We start from the raw sequence: 14,792 nt of genomic DNA on the forward strand, positions 1-14,792 counted from the left end.
TTAGATTATACATACGATGAACGGGTATAAAGTGTAGTTCTATAGATTTCATTGAATCCGTCCAACTTATTTAATTAGAGTGTTAAAATGCCATTATTTAAAGTCCTTATCAATACAAAGAGATAATACATTAGCAGGTTGCGAAGAGATTACTGCAATCATTAGCTGTTCTTCAACAGTTCCTCCAATTTAAACCTTTGTAAAGCATGAATGTATCCTCATAAGGTCTGCCCAGCTGCCAAATTAACCTAATTGTATAGGATCCAAGCAAAGACTGCTCAGCGCTTGTCAAGTTAGAACAGGTTGGCATGGGTGCTTTTTCAATGCTTTCAGATGCCATGAGCTAAATTATTTTACCTATAAGTATTGTAAGTGGAATGGCTGTAATAATTCCGGTGTCCTCATTCATTAGCTGATTTGTGTTAACATGAAAGCTAACTCTATAGCTCAGAGGTCTATTGTTCTATCGGGACTGGATCTATTTACCTGAACCATAAACAGCTTATATACTAGTTTATTTAAAAAAATTGTGAGCCGCTCCTCAAGTATTAACTTGAATACTGATAAACAACGTAGAATGATTTAGCAGCTACCTTAACTTTTACTTTTTAATTACTGAAGGTCATACAGTTATAAAAACATATACAGAGTTCCGATGAGTTGAAATATTTCTATTCCATTGCACACACACTGTTCCTATGATCTAACCTGTCTCTATGAATCTCAACTACTGGAGACATGCCTGGTTGCAACAGAGCATTTTAGGATTGATGTCATTTATGCCACTACCAGTGACCCTTTTTGGGAATTGAGCCCTGATCTGCTGTTTGCAGGTCAGGTGTTCTAGGTCACGACTGCTCTAAGTATACTTACTGACCGTCACTTATTCATGACACAAATAAAATAATATTTGCAAAGTCAACCAATGCTCTCTTGGTTACTTGTTAAGCTATCGTTGTAAATTGTAATTTGTTTGGTTTTCACTTATAAATTGATTTTAAAAGCAGAAACAGATTTGACATCAGCTTTCTAAAAACTTATAATAATTTTTAGCAAGGTGGTAAGTTATAATAAATGTATCACATTTCTTTTTCTAGTTGCGATTGAGATGTCTCAATCAAGAAATTATATATATATGAAACCATGAGTTGTTGAGGCCCAGGCTATAATTTAGCCTCAGTCTTTTTTGAAAGGCACTTTTAGAGAACCAATAATGAGCATTTAAAATTTAAAAAGCTTTTTGTAAAATGTAGCCTAATTTGGAGTAAAAAATAAAACTATGCAATATATTTGGCCATATCATTAATAATTCCTGCCATAGCTGTGAGCTCACCAGTAGAGATGAAAATTAGCTTATTTGTATATAAATAGTTGATTGACAGTCTTCCACATTTCATCAGGTGCGTGCCCTTTTAGGAAGGTAACAAAGGCTTTTCAAAGCCCAGCCTACCAACCAAGTTAAAGCACCAGACCACAGTTGTCATAATACAGGAAGTCTACGGAATGTATTAGTTACCGGTATATTGGCTGGTATGGCTGATGTTTATTATCCGGACATGACATGTATAGTTAAAATTGGATAGCATGTCTCCCTATGGAGGACATGTTAAAAGTTTTGTGGAGAGTTTTAGGGAGATTTTGTGGGCAAGCACTATTAAAACTTTGTAGCGGGTATTATTAAAACTCTGTAGCGGGTATTATTAAAATTGCATTAATAAGCTAAAAAACTGTATCTGTACTGGCGGATTTGGTATTAATGTGAAGTTGTTTACAGGCAAAGAGAAGATTGCAAATCTGACAAGAGTTTGAGAGGTTGTCGGTTCATAACATTTGATGTGTTCTTACAACCTGAAAATAGACAGTTGTGTCTCTTTTCCGATTTTGTCAAACATTATGTCTTGTACAATCAGCAAATCATACAAAAATCTATGTCCAACTAGTATCTCTATCTTAATGCTGCTATTTTTAGGGAAAGTTACCTTATTTGTATCCACAAATCTTAGACAAGAGGAATTACAAGTAGACATGCGCTGGTATAGAGTAACAGGCTTTGACCTTTTATATTGTTACGTACATACATACGATGTGGAAGTGCTATCTATCATAAAGGTAATTGAAAAGCGGTCATGAATAATTATCTGTTAATTGCGTACCCTCGACCTTGTCAGAAAAGCGTCAGTCTATGACAAGAATTCGTCTTTTAGATTTCAGGAAGTGAGCAAGCGCTCGTGCATTGTGCCTTTGTCTCTCAACCGCTTTCACAACCCGATTGGTAAGGAGACGGAAAGGTGTTGATATGGAGATCTATACAGCAGCTCTGTTTGCTTCTTTTCTTTGCATGGCAATCGCTTATCCATACGGTGCACCAGAACAAGCTTGTGGCACTTTCAGACCGAGTCATATCAACCGTTCAACAGGACAGGAGTATAAAGCTCAAAATGAGAATGAACAGTTTGAAGAGGACGACTCCGAATGCCCCTACGATGTCTCATACAGCAGCAAATTTGTGCCAGGACAGACAATTACATGTAAGTGAATATGTTGTTATTATATGTCTTAGATGTCTATGGGACTGTCCTTAAACACTTGTGTGTTGTTATTATGTGTCTTAGATGTCTATGGGAATGTCTTTAAACCATTTGACAGATGCGTATATTCTATGTGTATTGTGTTTATCACATTGCAGTGACCATAACTGCTCGAGAACCAAATGACTACTTCAGAGGTTACCTCCTGACAGTTGTTCAAGATGATGTCGACAGCGTGGAGGCTCAAGGAGTGTTTGGCTCATCAATGAACACCATTTGTAGCGGTGCTGCCGTGACTCAATCAAATGGTTCCCGAGTGTCAGTTGCAGAAATTCCGTGGACAGCACCTGCTGACAGCTCAAAGAAAAAGTTTGAAGTTCGGTAAGCTCCTTTGTGTTGAATGACTCACACGTTTTATACATGAAGACGTGTAACGGACTGTTGCAGATCAATGCTTGGGCTTGAATTCCCTTATGGTGCCAGGAAGGGCACCCAACCTAAAAAGTGTTCTTTCACCAAATCAGTATTGCAAATTAGCCTATCACCTAGAATCCTAGATGGAGTCCTGTAAGACAAAAAGTAAATGTACAGCAGCGAGTTGTCTGGTTGCTAGATTGGGCACCTTAAAATCCTTAAATTCTGTTTCTTACATTGGGTCATTGTCATTACAATATAACAGATCTCTGCTCAAACCACAAATTTATAAAAAGAATATCTTGTGCAAACAGAGTTTTGTGAATGATAATACAACTGTCTAGGCTTGTTCTCATTGTCAATAAATGAAAATGTGGGCTGAGACTTCTTCAAGTGTTTATTGTCTAGATCAAGTAGTGTAACAAGTTTTACTGTTCTGATTGTAAGCAAAACTGCCTTTCATCACACCGAGTAAATGTGTCAGTCTCTCTCATTTGTAATTGGCCAACACCCTTTGTGGTTTCGGCTATTTTAGTGTGAACCAAATTGAAAAGCGAACTAACCTATGTATCATACTACATCTGTGATGTACGTCAGCATTACAATGAGCTCGTCAAGTGAAAATTAACATCAGCTATCAGCACAATACAGTGTCTAATCTATGTAGAGCAAATGATATTTTGAGCAGTGTTTACCCGCAATCTTTAGCTTAACAATAGCGAGCATTGCCTGTACCAGACCATGGTTATTGTTAACTAATACGCCGCTAGGAAAATGGTGAAATCTCCTCTACCAATTTATCTTACTTGATAGCGGAAAGTTTCTGACACAAGTATTTGCCAGTGCCTGTTTTAGTTGGTGTAACAATAGGCACTTTTAACCACAATTTTCTTATAGCAGATAGAAAAATTTTGACAATAATGAATTCAATAATAATAGTCCTCTGATTTAAGAAACTTACTAAAGTACTCAAAATTCGATGATAGGATAATCCCAAATGTTGATAGTAGTCTCATCAGTTCTGTCAGTACGCATAGTAAAACTAGAGACCAGACAAAAGAACCCTTGTTTCAGTTCTCCTGAATATATCAATTAATCCGATACTATCCAACCATATCCTGTTTTAGTCCGTCAGATTTCTTTACAGGATGACTGTCGTAAAGTCCTTCTCCAGATTCTGGGTGAGCTGCAACCCTATAGAGCTACCTGCTGCTGATGCCGATGATGACCTAGCAACCACCTCATCAATATTTGATATTCCAACCGGGAGCAAAGAGGATAAACACGACCATGATCATCACAATGACAACAGCACTAGCATATTTAAATCTGAAGAATTCAAAGACAGCCAAGACTCTGCCTGTAAGAATAATACTTTCGTGTGACTCACTTATAAGCATTCACTGCAATTAGATCTATAAGTTGTTTGCATCGCTTTATGCTTACACCCCTTTTGGTGTTTTTGGTGGATCTTAGCCTTAGACATAAGACCATGCACATTTTGATAAAGTTATGACACATGGTGTGAGGTGCTTCTCTTAGGCTGACACTGTAATAATCTTGTAGATGGAGAGGATGAGGTCTCTAGCAGCTCCATGATAATGAGTGAAGAAGACCTTGACAGTGAAGGGCAAGATGAAAGTGGAAACAGTGATGAAAATTCAATAGGTAAAACATATGACTATTTAATTTTATAAGACACTTGGAAATGACACAGGCAAGTGTGAACTATTAAAATTGCTCTGGTATGGCTATAGAATGCGGCAAAACATGACACTACAGGTTTAGTGTTTCAGGGTGTAATGACAAAATAGGAAACAACTGATTCCTCAAGTTTCTTGTTAGCCTTTAAAGTTTTTGGCGTAATTCAATGACTATAGTTTTCCACTGTAACATTTTATATGAGGAAGTTTAGATTGGCTGCAGGACTTAGAGCTGCTCAAGTAATCTTAGTCATAACTATTTGGCAAAACCCATTCATAAATGCAATAATGGACAAATACCTGTTCATAACTGCCAATGACTAACTGCCACATGTGTACAGATGTCTGAGTATAACCACTGGTGGTTAACTGCCACATGTATCAGATGTGTAACAGATGTAAACAGCATGTAAATAGATGTAAACACATGTAAATAGCATACCTAATCTGTTTCGAGATACCAAACTCACCTCTGACTCTTCAAAATGAAAAACCATGCTTAATTTTATAATTTGCTGGCTGTACATTCACTGTGGTATTATTGGTTTTATCAACAACTTTTTCCTTCTTTTATATTTGGTTTATGGTATGACTACACATGTTACGGTAATTTTTCATTAAGTTAAGAGTACAGTAAAAATCACATTTTTTCATCTTTTCCAAACAAAGTTTATGTTGCAAAGAAACAAATATTGTATACACGTAAATAAAGTTTAAAAAAAACAATATATCTTTATTGTAATAAGGGTTAGAGGTTAGGATAAAAGATTCGTTTTCTCTCTCAAGTGCGACAAAAGAAAAAGGATACGTTTAAGACTAGCTATGGGATCCTTTTTATCTAAATAAATGTGAGAACTTGCGCTGACTTCATGTTTTAGGTTTTACAAAATTTCTCATGTAGTACAATGCATAAACCTGACATAGATTATTTACTCTCAGTGGAATTTGCATAAAAGGAGTATCTACTGTACATACCTGTATGTCTGAGATATTATGCTAACAGTTGAGCCTAAAACCTAAATGGCACTAAGATAAGCAGTAGCGCGTTATTTTAATATAATAATGTGTGTATATACTATTCCATAGACAAATACAATAAGGGTGTAACTGGGATATGCTAACAATTGAGCCACAACACTCTAAGCCTATTGTACATGTACATGTTGTTGCAGATGTTTCTGACAACAGATCAGGCTCTAGTTTGAACAGTGACGAAAAGGAAGAGAAAAGGAAGCAATACTTTGCAGAAGGAATAGAGAACTTTGACAGTGACATCAAGAAGCTGCTGATAGCCGTTAACAAGGAAGGCGCTTACGAGCAGTTTAAAAGTGAAGCTCTTAGGAGTGGAGCAGATATCATCAGAGCGTTGACTGTACTGATGATAGCAGCTGTAGCTCTGCTAACCTTAGCCTAAGACAGATGCTGCTCAGATACAAAAATGGCTAACTTTCATTACTTATACAGCTTACACCATATATAATTATATAATATATGTATAATTAAAGTTTATAAGTTGGTCTTGAATATATGATTGTTGTTTTACAGAAAAATATCATCTGTTATATGTTATTACAGTTGTTTATTGTCATGCTACAAGCCTGTTCATGCTGATTGCTAGCATGACTATTGAAATACTAAAACTAGCTAGATATATCAGCATCCAACTTCGTTCTCGAAAATCTTTGCTACCTTTGACAACGCTTTAATTACATTAGTATATCAGTTAGTTCTTTGTTGTTGTTTTCTGTTTAAATACAAATTATTGCTTGCAATATAAGTGACTTGATTTTAGAAATGGTTCTTCTTTTAAAACATCTCACATTAATGACAGGAAGTCATTTATTCTCAAAAAGTGGCAAAACTTCTTTCAAATCTCTATCTTTCATCTAAACAACCCAAAATTTCAGTGTAAACAACAAAGATAATGCAACCATTACTTACATACCAACACATTTAACAGCTTGCGATGTATTAAGCTGTTAGTTTGTACAATAAAATTATGTCATATATGAGACTCATCGCCAATAAATACCTGCACGTCTTCAGGGTTGTATTAACCTATCAGCTCAAACAAAATACTTAAATAATATTTCTCTGAGTGGCAACTGCACTAGTTCTCTTTTGTAGTGAGACTTTAGTAAAACCTTCTGACTGAAGTAATGGAGATGCATTTGATATCAGTTGGGTGTTGGACCTGTGTTGACTTTTGCTCATGGCCATTTAGGCAAACCAGTAAATCTTGTGGGTGTCTTTCGGTCTTTGCTTTATTGTCAAATAAATAATTGCTTGGTAATGGTCAATTATCATACATACATAACTGGATACTATAGCAACTAAGACTGTCTAGAGCAAAGAGGTAAGAAACGTCAGTAAAAGTTGAAGAATTTGATTCTGAGACTATCATGCAAAGCCTATATGCTCATGCAATATGAACTTTTTGAGTTGTTTAAGATTATCAACATGCTCTGTCAGATTTAAAATCAAGATGTTTAAAACTATGGCATATGGTGAGCAGGAGGAGTTTGGTATGTGAGTCGCCTAAAGAGTTCAGATCCGCTGGACTCATACTCACTGATTTTAACAAGGTATGAGCTCAATGAAAAACATAGAACAGAAGAAAGTAGTTCTCATAATAAACTTGCTGACAGACAAGGAAGTTAATAAACTTGTTACTTGCTCAACCTTGCTAGAAATTTTGTCTTTTTAACCACTTTTACTTCCTAATGGTGGCACAAACATGACAAAGCTAATATCATTATGAAGACCTTCAATCAATCTTCTGAGGATGCTCTTAGACATTGAGTTACATGTGGATTCCCTTTTCTGAGGATGCTCTTAGACATCGAGTTACATGTGGATTCACTCTTCTGAGGATGCTGCTAGACATTGAGTTACATCTGGATTCACTTTTCTGAGGATGCTGCTAGACATTGAGTTACATGTGGATTCACTCTTCTGAGGATGCTGCTAGACATTGAGTTACATGTGGATTCACTTTTCTGAGGATGCTGCTAGACATTGAGTTACATGTGGATTCACATTTCTGAGGTTGCTGCTAGACATTGAGTTACATGTGGATTCACTTTTCTGAGGTTGCTGCTAGACATTGAGTTACATGTGGATTCACTCTTCTGAGGATGCTGCTAGACATTGAGTTACATGTGGGTTCACTCTTCTGAGGATGCTGCTAGACATTGAGTTACATGTGGATTCACATTTCTGAGGTTGCTGCTAGACATTGAGTTACATGTGGATTCACTTTTCTGACTTTTCTGCTGACAAACATTTATCGTTATATTATATAAAAACAGGGCTGCATATAGGCCTGAAATGGTGTATGTCTGTTATATTTCAGGCTTAAATGCCTTCCTATTTTTCATATGATATAACAACAGGGTGCATGTCTATTATAGGATGTTCTTCCATTTCACCATTCCCTAGTGATATGCTCAATATGACTGCTCTTACTCAATGTATCCATCAGCAAATCAAATAAAAAGAAAGGAAAATTAAGCATAATAATGACGCGAGGCGTACCCCAGATTTTTGTTAATGTGTGTATCTGCCAAGTAGCAATTGCCGTTAGCAACGTTATTACCATAATCGGAATAGGGAACACCCAGTTTACCGTAAGCAGTGAGCAAAATATAACCAAGCTATATATTAAGATCGCTGTGCCAGCTAACTGTGACAGTTGCCTTCTAACCATTCATTCCGACAACATGCATTCTTTCGTTTGTATTGTCGCTTGTCTCTTTACCTTAGCTATCGCTTTACCAGCCTACCACCACCACCACGACACTGATGAACACCATTCTCATGACTGGAACAACTATACAGAGGTTGAAGAAAGTGTTCTAGCTGACAATTCAACAAATCTCAATCTTGGAATTGAAGAGTTGGAAATAGAAGTACACAACTTTACACTTCCTGAGCGAATAGATGACCTGAATTCTTGGAGTCCAGAAACAATGGATGACCTCAATTCTACAACTTCGGACGCAACTGAAGCATTTAACGAAACGATCTTCAACACAACCGATACTCTTGTTTCTATCATTAGCGACATACCAGAGAGCAATGTTACTATACACACCCTGGAAGAAGAATACTGGAGCTCAAATGTCACACACCATAACCACAGTGTGCTGGCTAAGACCGGCAGCGAGCACTCTAGTAGTGAACATTCCAGCAGCAGCAGCGAAGAAAGCCAGAGTTCATCCGAGCACTCCAAAGACAAAGATAGTAAGTTTTATGTGATAATTTGGTATATAACTTTAGTTGCTCAAAAGGATATGTTGGTTAGAAATTGTCTATATAATGATGAGATAACTCATAATTGCTTGAATTTTAGGCTCTCATGATCATGGCAGTCACTCACATAGTGATGAAGATGCAAGTGATACTAAAAGCAACGACAGCAGCGACAGCAATGAAAGTAGCAAATCTAGCAGCAGTGACGAAGCAAAAGAAAAAGGTAGTGACAGTGATGAAAGTGGAGAGTACAGCAATGAGAGATCTGAAGGTGAATTTCGAAATAATAGAATATGCATTTTATGTTTTCATATCCTAAAAAGATGACCTGTTTATTTAGCTTATTATTCTATCAAATCTCATGTCTCTTCTTTCAGACATCTCTGACAACCGATCTGGTTCAAGCCTGACAAGCGCTGAAAAGGATGCCAAGAGAAAGGAATATCTAGACAATGGCATAGATAGCTTCGACTCAGACATTCATAAACTTTTGAAGTCTGTAGGCAAAAATATAAATTCAGCAGCGTGCGTTAATAGTATGTTTGCCTTAATTACAGCTGCATTATGCATATTAATTGCGTTATAACCAGCCCATGACCACTCCTAGAACAAGGCTTAATACTGCATTATGTACGTTATGTTGATACATAAAGGCTATAAGCTAGCAGGGTGGACACCTTTTACCATAATAACCTCATTAGTATTATTACCAACCCAATTCCATTATACGTTGTATTTAAATGCAGTTGTGAGCTCTTTATTGATCTGAAAGGAACAGCCCTCGTTTATGCTAATAGTAATACAGCCTTGAACGTTTTTTTTTAACTTTTTTATATTTTTATGTTGCAAGATTAAACAATTGTTTTTTGGAAAACACTATGATTGGCTGGCCAAAATATGTTTTCTGCAGTTCCAGTACATGAATTATATCTATATGTATTATAGCTATATGGACTATTGGAACATTTGTTAAAATATACTTTGTACTTGTTGATGTTATTATATAATGTCTTCATATTTTTTCTCTGTACATTGCATCATGATTTCAACGTTTCATTATTACGTTGAATAAAACAACTTTAGCCTTAATACCACAACTCAGATGACATAAAAACTCTGTTGAACTAAACTATTGCATAGAGTGCAATAACAAACTAAGCTAGCAGTTTATCAAAGCTCATATTGCTAGCAGCTTTCAGAGCTACGTTTTCTCTATCTCAACTCTACATTTGCCCATTTTATACAAACTAGTAAGTCTGGCAGTTCTGTCCACCGTGAGAGATCGTCATGAATAATCAGTATGTACATAACTGATGAAGTGGCCCAAAGTGGTGCAGTGGTTGTGAGCCAGTCTGCACATCAGAGTAGTTGAGTTATATTGCTGTGCGAGGTGTTTTTTCTCATGCTTTTAGCGTGGTTTTGGACAGACAGATAGACAAACAGACGGACAGACGTACACTGTTCTTATTATAGTAAAAATTGCTATAAATAAACCTCTCTGCCAGAAGATAACTCTGAGTACGCTGTTAACTGTGTGACTCTTTAATAATCAGCAATGATAGTAGCAAAACTTAAAACAATTTTTAGCATATAAATTAGGAAAAAGCATTCGAATGTGACAAATTTGGTTTTTGAGTGGTCTGTAACAAGCTTTGTCCTGTTTACCAACAAACAGCATAAACACTTAACAAGGCTGACATTGAGTCAAACAGTATAAGAACTTAGCAAGGCGTGACATTGAGTCATTCAATGTTAGTTTTTCACCAACCAGGATGCAAGACCTTACTGAACTGCTCTGTATAAATGATAATGAAATAATCACTGTAAAAATAGCTCCAAGTACCTTGAGCAGTTTTGTTGAATATATAAATATATAACATATGTTGCAGAAAGATGTTTACCCAAAACTGTAGACAAAAATTTGTTTATCCTAAATAATCTATTAAACTATGAGCTATGCAGCTATGTAGCTTTTCCATGAAATTAACTTGAGTAGTTTGAAAATGATTCACCAGTAGCACAATATTTCATTTGATGAAGAAAACACTTTTTTCGTCAGCATTAATATGTCAGCCTTCAATACTTCGCAGGATTCAATTTTTTGAAAAGTCGTTATCAAATAATTTATTATTTATTATTTATTCCTAGCTGTAGTGAAACTTTTGTTTTTTTGCTTTTACTTAGCTACCATTTATCCATGTGTGTATACATACCACTTGTTACCATGTGTGTGTACATACCACTTGTTACCATGTGTGTGTACATACCACTCGTTACCATGTGTGTGTACATACCACTCGTTACCATGTGTGTGTACATACCACTTGTTACCATGTGTGTGTACATACCACTTGTTACCATATGTGTGTACATACCACTCGTTACCATGTGTGTGTACATACCACTCGTTACCATGTGTGTGTACATACCACTTGTTACCATGTGTGTATACATACCACTTGTTACCATGTGTGTGTACATACCACTTGTTACCATGTGTGTATACATACCACTTGTTACCATGTGTGTGTATATACCCCTTGTTACCATGTGTGTGTGTGCGTGCGTGCGTGCATGCGTGTGTGTGTGTGTGTACATATCAGTTGTTACCATGTGTGTGTACATACAACTTATTACCATGTTTGTATTAAGTGTATAACACATTACTTTTTCTGGCTATCCGCTCATAGAGTGTTAGTTGTATTGACTTTTGTCAGTTCAATGTGTAACGTGCATAAGATTGAGTAAGTACATAAAAAATTACATATAGTTAATTGGAAGATCTATAGTGAAGTATATTTATAATATACAATTGTTCAATTAGTCTGCTGTTTAGCCCAAAACACTGCTCGTGTATTAGGGTTAACTCATACATATAGGCCAATAATAGAACTCAAGTCATTTGTTTAATGCACCCATCGTCCAGTACTGTTTACAGTCACTCTTACTTGGAACAATTTCATATAGCGAGGCTGTAATATTTAGAAGTTGTCTCCTCTATAGGCTAATAACATGTGATTGTTTAACAGCCATTTTACTATTAACAATAATAAAACACCTCACAAACTAATCTTTGTCAGTTGTTGAAAAAATTTTACTGAGCACAAGAAACTAATAAACATTAACTGATAAGATAGAACACTGGTAATAGTTCATCATGGTTGTGGATATGATAGTCATTCTACTGGTATGCCACGACCAAACAGACAAATCTCATAAAAACCTTTTAATTGATTTAAATTTTGTACGCTGTAAAATTATTTTTCATCATACATGCTTTTTTATGCAAGCAAACAAATTATGAATGTAAATTAAATTTGAGTAAAATTTCTGGCCCTTATCGTAAAGCTACACCCTATTATATATACTGCTATAAAGAAACAAGTTAATAGCAAGGAACTTGAGTCTCAAAATTAAAAATTTGCTGCTCTTTTTAAAGATACATGTATGTTCTATTGCTACAGTCAGCATTGTACTAGCTGCACTGTAAAGGTATAAACTGCAGAACGCACCACCTCAGAAAATGTAGCGAGCAAAAATATAACGTCTGAATGAACTGAGATGAACAGATCAGAATAAAATTACATACAAACAAAAGCAAAAAAACAGCTCAAGTATAAGATTTATATAATAAAGATAGCTATAAAATAGAACGCTTGTGTGGGGCTCACGCAAGAAATGGTTTTTAAGCTGTTTACATCTCAAAGAGATTATATATATCCAAGTTGAGAGTTTATATAGAATAACATGAAAACTTAAATATTATATTTGATGTTCATCTAACTTGTTTATAGAGAAGTGTTGTAGAAGTAAAATATTCTACTGGAAGTTTAATCGCATTTCGCTCGTAAAAACTTTTATTAACAAGAATATTAGTCAACGTGTAATGATAGAGCAAGCAGCTGCTTGAGTTACTGCTAGGCACTCAGTCTTGCTAAGACTATGATATATACTAGTGCCCTGGTAGCCTGGGGTGCCATGAGAAATGGTCAAGGGTGTCAATAAGGCATAGAGAATAAGTCTGGGCACATAAATTCTAGAAGATGCCAAGCCCGATGATTGGCACAGGTGGTAGCGTACTGGGTGGTGATATTGAGCGTCATGGGTTTGAACCTAGTATGGTGGGATCTTTTTCTCCTCCAATTTCCAACCATTGCTTTGGGCAGAGAGAAGAACAGACACGGCTCTTACCATAGTGAGGGGGAATTATGAAACCAGCAAACATAAATTTAAACGATTTAAAAACAGTGAGATGTGCAACAGCAAATCATGTGCTGGCTCAAAAAAAACAATATTTATCTTTTCATTCATAGTATGAATTTGTAACTCAGCTGAATTCATGGAGTTGTCTGCCACTAAAGCAGAAAGGTGGGCCAAAAGTTTCAATGTTTAATGTTATGCGGGAAAAAAATAAACAACATGGTATTTGTGATTGGTTGGAGCTAAAGCTAAACACAGTGTTCAGGGTTTATGATATATTTAAGAATCTGTTTCATTAATATAGCTATATTATTAATACTCGCTCGCATTTACACAGGGCAGGGCAGTTATCACGTTAAATATTTATTTAAAAATCAGATGTAAATGCATGAGTTTACAAGTGTCTCTAAGGATATAGTAATCAAGATTATGCTTAAAGGCTTAATAAAAGTTTCGTCTACTATTTAAATAGTTCCAATAATATGTAGCTCGTAGTACATCATATCCACAAGTTTTCCTTCGAAAATCGTAGGTAAATATATCGCATAATATACTTCAAGATAGTGGTATCTCATAATGTTAAAATATTGCATACTGTTCTCTAAGTTCTTTAAACTCAGTCTTTTTTGCATTAAGTCGTGAGAGACTTACCTTTAACCTTTAACCTTTGAATATCTAGTATGCATGAAGCAAACCTTGACTGTTCAAAATCGTTTTGCAAGAGAAATAGAAAAATGCCGTCTTCCGCAAAACTTAGAAACCAAAATCCATTAGATTTAGTCAAGCTTGAAATTAATGAAGACTCGAGTTCTTTTGTTTTAAGAATACTTCTAAACTGTTAGTAAGGGACTTCCCTAAAACACAGCAAATTGACATCTGTTTTTTTCAGAGAAATTACCAAATTAATTTTTAAGTATGGTCTTTCATGTTTATTAACAGCTATTACTCATTAGTCAATAGATATGGATTTAATTCAACGTTAAAAAAAATCAATCAAAGATTTTTGTTGCAAATTTTAGCTCAAAGAATATGAACATTTCAGCAAATATATATTCATCGGTTTACTATTTATTGATGTTGTCTGGCTAAGCATTGTTTACGAGCCTGGAAAAGGACAAACCATCTTTCACTAGCATTTGGTAATGGCCCAAAATAGTATGTTATTGTGAGATTAAGACGTTGCTTTGCTCATTTGATATTAAAGTCGCCTGTACAAGCTGTAGGATGTGCTTCATGCATTATTATTGTGAACTCACCCTCAAAAGATTGACTAAATTAATATTAAATAATAGAAGTATTTGGGAAACAAATAATCAATAATCAGACAATGGTGAAAATAGAATAATCTCATTAAGAGGATCTCCTCTCTGAAAAGGTATCTTATCATATCATTATAAATTGAGGTCAGTCTCAGAATTTCTCCTTTAGCCCAAATATATAAAAAACTTTTGATAGCTTTATAATGGTTTGTTTTACTTTATATTTGCATTTCAACAATATTTATTGTTATTTTCAGTTCTGAGAACAGTGAGTGAAGTCTGATTGATTGCTTATTTTTAAAAGATATAGCACATATAAAAAAATTTTCTAATTTCTAGACGGTTATAGATATGCTCAGTACATGTATGTCTTATGGGCACTCGTAGACATGAATATATACTCTTATACAGGTATTTTCAAAAGCATAAGTGCT

The 14,792-nt window shown here is 35.4% G+C and overlaps 1 pseudogene; it reads left to right on the top strand.

The window, feature by feature from the left end:
- Window positions 1-2,214: 2,214 nt before the first annotated feature.
- On the top strand, window positions 2,215-10,150 carry LOC137400097 (dentin sialophosphoprotein-like; annotated as a pseudogene).
- The last annotated feature ends 4,642 nt before the right edge of the window (window positions 10,151-14,792 follow it).

Source organism: Watersipora subatra, chromosome 1 (assembly GCF_963576615.1).
Source record: "Watersipora subatra chromosome 1, tzWatSuba1.1, whole genome shotgun sequence".
NCBI classification, from domain to species: Eukaryota; Metazoa; Bryozoa; class Gymnolaemata; order Cheilostomatida; family Watersiporidae; genus Watersipora; species Watersipora subatra.